The sequence below is a fragment of the Ctenopharyngodon idella genome, chromosome 15, assembly GCF_019924925.1.
Source record: "Ctenopharyngodon idella isolate HZGC_01 chromosome 15, HZGC01, whole genome shotgun sequence".
Classification (NCBI taxonomy): Eukaryota; Metazoa; Chordata; class Actinopteri; order Cypriniformes; family Xenocyprididae; genus Ctenopharyngodon; species Ctenopharyngodon idella.
In genome coordinates this window covers 32,410,570-32,415,651 of record NC_067234.1, presented here as the reverse complement: position 1 = coordinate 32,415,651, position 5,082 = coordinate 32,410,570, and the positions used below count along the sequence as shown (strand labels likewise).

Here is a 5,082-nt window from a genome sequence, read left to right as displayed (position 1 = left end):
GGAGTTTTACAGTTTTTCAAGAAGGCAACAACAGCAGCAGCAGTTTTTAATACACTAGCAAAGGTCAAACCCAATTATGATCTTGAAATGGTAATTTATGAGAAGAATACTAAAAGCAGGAATGTTGTGAAACTGTGTTTCTCTCAGTATACATTCTTTTCTTCAGCTATTTTGTCTTTTATCCAAAGGCATTCATGGTTCCATCGAGTGTGCTCATCTTCCTCGGCCTGCTTTATCTGTGTGTTCAAGTCATTCAGAGGGATGTGAACACTGCTGCCCTTGCTAAAATGATCCAGTATTTTGATGACAAGTAAGTTATTTACTATTTAGTAATTCAATAAAATCAACATATTAAATCAGTAAAATGCATGTAAAAATTGTTCCATGATGGAAAGTTGCATTCTTAGGAACAAATACATAACTCTAAATGATTAGTTCACATTCATGTAAAATTTTCCTGATAATTCCAAGATGTCCATGTCCTTCTTTCTTCAGTTGAAAAGAAATTAAGGTTTTTGATGAAAACATTCCAGGATTATTCTCCTTATAGTGGACTTCAATTGGCCCCAAACGGTTGAAGGTCAAAATTATAGTTTCAGTGCAGCTTCAAAGGGCTTTAAACGATACCAGACAAGGAATAAGGGTCTTATCTAGAGAAACGATCGGCCATTTTCTTAAAAAAAATTATATACGTTTTAACCATAGATGCTCGTCTTGAACTAGTTCTCTTCTTCTTCTTCTCTATTAGAATTCCGGCAGTGTAGACGCTGCTAAGTGTATTACTGCCCTCCACAGGTCAAAGTTTGAACTAAATTGTCATATACAATATGCTAGTGCAAGTAGCCTATATAACAATTAGTTCAAACTAACAAGCATGATAACTTTATGTTATTTTATGTCTTCCAGCATCCAGCCGAAGACCCAGAGGACCCAAACTAATGCTCAGTATGCAACAGCGATCAGTGTCCTACTGGATCAGTGTACAAAAGAAGGATCTGATATCAAGACTGTGTTCCCCCAGCAAGATGCAAAACTTGTAAAAGATAAGCTCAATAAAGGAGAGAAATGTTTCCTCTGCACATCAAGCAATGTCATTGCTACAAGGCCAGATCTAAAAACAAAGGAACATTCTGAGCATATTCTGCTCTATCCTCCTCCTGATGATAAATCTAAACCATCTCCCATGGACGAACTTCTGAAAAAGGCAGATCAGGATAGCTGTGTAGTTTTCTATTCTTACAACTCACCTTGTGTGAAAACATGCATGAAGAGTGATGACAATATTTTGGCTGGCCTTTCAATCTGGATAAATAAAAGAAAAGAGGAAATGAATGCATTTGTCTTCCAAGAGATCTGGCAGAAGGACAAGAAGAAGGATCTGCAAGAAGAATTTCTAAAGATCAATGCGGTAGTGCCTCTTTATCGCTGTAAGAGAACCAGTAATGTGATGGCATGTCAGAAATGTGTGGAAAATAACATTGTGGATCCTTTCTGTCTGCCTGAAAAGAAATAAGTAATTTTCCTTTTCTTGAAAATGCTTGTGTCAGTTATCAAACTGTGGCTTGTTAATAAATTATTTCCTCTTCATATCTTTCATTAAACTCTTTTTGCCCAGCGCACATTGGGCTATGAAATCAGAAATAAATACCTTGATTGTGACTGGTTGAGCCGCTTTCGAAGTCGTTGTAAAATTCCCGAACAACCAATAGCAACCACTCTTAGCAAAGTCAACATGTTTGTTATATTGATTTTGTTCATTGACGCATACAGCATTAGACTATTTAGAAGAGTATTGTGAAAGAGAGATCGAGTGAGCGAGTGTATTACCTGCATTCAAATTTAGCATTTTCCTTCAGGTCAGTCCTATTTTCATAATAAAAAAAATGTTTGAATGTCCGCTGCGATCTTGTCCTTTTAACATTTAATGGGTTTCCCTGTGCCCTGCTGACACTGACAGTGTAAGTCAAAGCATTTGTCATTAGAGTCTTGTTCCGTGTTTACAACAAGTTTCAATATGAAAATCTTTGCAACTGAGTGACTTGCTCATAAAGACAATCTTTGCCGCCATCTAGAGGCGTGATAAATGTAACTTCTGCTGCTGATCACCAGTGGAAAGAAGCCTTTTAATGATTTTACTTCATGAAAGTTGCATTGATAGTTGCATTGATACATATTTTTTAGCTTTAATATTTGTATTGTGTGGTAACCGTTTTATAAAAGCAATAAGCCCCGTGAAGCTGTAGTTTACAGTGAATTTATAACAGCTAAGGGGGTTTTAGTCACTCCGCTCCTGTCGTGCCTAACAACGCCCCTTAGCTGTTATAAATTCACTGGAAACCATGGCTTCTTGGGGCTTATTGCTTTATTCTCAAAACACCTGTTCTGTGCCTAATAAAAGTAATTGAATCATGTATCCTTCTGTTATAATATATACTGTATAATGTATGTACATTTTGCAAACATAATAAATTCTGCTCATGCATATCTAGTTGATTTGCTCTTGATTGCTTCACACAATATTCTTGTGACCAAACAGTGCCTGATTTGTAGCCACTAATCTGATAAACCAGTGATTTATACAGTAGTTCACTCCATTGCGATGCTTTACAAAAAGCATGTTTATAAATAGGTCTACAGTGTATTTTCACCATATTTTCTTCTTGTTCAGTGTGCAACACATAGCAAAAAATGATTGCTTCTGCTACTCTGCTCTTGCAGTGTGAATACTGCAACCTGATTATATTCACATGCTGAAGACACAAGATGAAACGGGGTTTCAACATCGTCAACAGTTTAGGAAGAAAATTTATAAAGAATGAATATGTTTACATGACAACAATGTACTAAAAGCAGAAACGTTTTTCCTTTGAGTTTTGAGTACAGACGACAGCATTGTCAAAATCCATGAAAATGACTAAAAATGCTGTATTCTGCCGCCAGGCCAGTAGATGGCAATGTCTCTTTGGAAAGAAACTACGCACCTATAGACTGAACATGTTATACGCATGTGCATGATGTCACCGTTATCACAAAATTGCCTTTTTGAATTTGAACTTCTGAAGCAAAAGCTGAGTTACTGAATACTTGCAGTGTATGTCTCATCCTGTGGCCTCACAGTACTGTAGCGGCTGGTAAAAACTGTCAGATCATTCACACGTATCAAACTGAGTGTCAAACAGACTGCAAGGCCCTGCAAAACATTGCAAGACTTAACACAAATTCTGCTAGCACAAGGCCAAACTCATCCTGTTGAGCCTGTCTAAATGGTGCATCAAGAAGGTAACTGCTCATACATGAACTCTCTTTGTGCATCTGATTGTAAATACAGTAGATAGTGTGGTAGATGATACTGTAATATAAACATGGTAATGCAGTTGTGTAAGCCGTGTCAGTGTCTGTGAATGATACTCAGCATGATGTAAAAAAAAACACACTGAATAATCAACAAGTACTGCTGTCAAATCTTGTGAAAAATAAGTTTAATGAACTACTTGGTGAGTCTGTTTTTCCCCCCATATTGTTGTCAATTGGCGACCCCTGGTGGACAGTTATTTCTACATTATTTGGATTCCATAGGTCATACATAAATATTGTTCTTCATGCATGTAGATGAAATATTGTTTTATCATTATTATTATTATTATTATTTCATTGTTTAAGTTATACGGCGCTGTTAAATGTAAATTTTCTATTTTCTAGTGACATGTACAAGTCATCTTTATTATATTTGCATTTGTATTATAGACACAAGACCTTTATGATTATGTAGAACAAAAATATATAGAAATACTATCTGCAAACTTTAGATGTGTGTAGATTGTGCGTATGTGTGCAGATGTATCCAATCGTGTGTGTGTGTGTGTGTGTACTTTGTGAACGGGATTTGATCTCAGTGCGTGACGTCTCTTAGACCCCGCCTCTGTCTGATGTAATGGTAGCCTCTTACTACAGTATTTGGCTGGCAGCAAATGAGTGCTCACATCATAGAACTACAAAGATGAAAAAAATTTGGATGTGTCTACTACTTTACATGGGCACTTACTGAAATGTTGATTTTCTGGTGGTTCTGTTTGCACGACTGCTAAGTAAATGTAAGTCTTCTAGACAGAAATCAGCATCCTTATTTACCTAAATTTACCAAACCAAAGAATATTATGGGGAAAACCATGGCATGATGAAATTCAGACTGAACACCCAGATCAGGAGATGTCACGTCACAGCTGCATTTCTCAAAAGAATCTCTGTCTCAGTAGCCTAGTTCACACATTTTATGTTTACTTCTGTACGTCATGTGAATCAAACTTTTAACTTTTTTGTAGCTAATTCACCGTTTTAAATGTTAAGTTGGCACAACTCATGCTATGCATAGTAAGTACTGTATCTGCTCACAGGTGTATTTGCATTTGGCATTACACACACAGGGCCCTATATCATACACCCGGCGCAATGTGGTGCCAGGCGTGATGCATATGGCAAGCTGTTTTGACTTTTACGGCTTGCCATACATCTAGTGAAATGTCATCATAGGCTGCCATTCAAATTCAGTTGATTAATTACTTTGCTGCTAGTGCAAATATTTATTCAACAATTGAATACTAGTAACAATGTTAGTTTCTGATATCATGAATGTGATTGTTACTAGTAAGAAAGCCATTTTAGATATCTGAAATTATATTGATATCAGAAATACATTTTCAGAAATCAAAAATTAACATTTTTACTAGCAATTCAATTGTTGATATCAAGAACTGACATTTCAACTAGTACCAATTGAATTCTTGATATCAAAAATCGCATTTTTACTAGTAACAATGTAATTATTGATATCAAATATTATTATTTTTACTAGTAAGAATCGTATTTCTGATATGTGAAATTGGAATTTCAACTAGTAAGAAATCAATTCTTCATATCAACAATTGAATTTGAATGATGAAAATTACTAGTGAAAATACAAGAATTAGTTTTTACTAGTGGAAATGTAATTCTTGATATCAAAAATTAAAATTTTAACTAGTGAAAACTGAATTGTTGATATCAAGAATTGAATTGTTGAAATCGCTGTTTCGGAGTCGATCACAT

At 35.6% G+C, this 5,082-nt stretch overlaps 1 pseudogene; it reads left to right on the top strand.

Moving 5' to 3' along the window:
* The first annotated feature begins 287 nt into the window (after positions 1-287).
* On the top strand, positions 288-1,600 carry LOC127495606 (uncharacterized; annotated as a pseudogene).
* Positions 1,601-5,082: the final 3,482 nt, after the last annotated feature.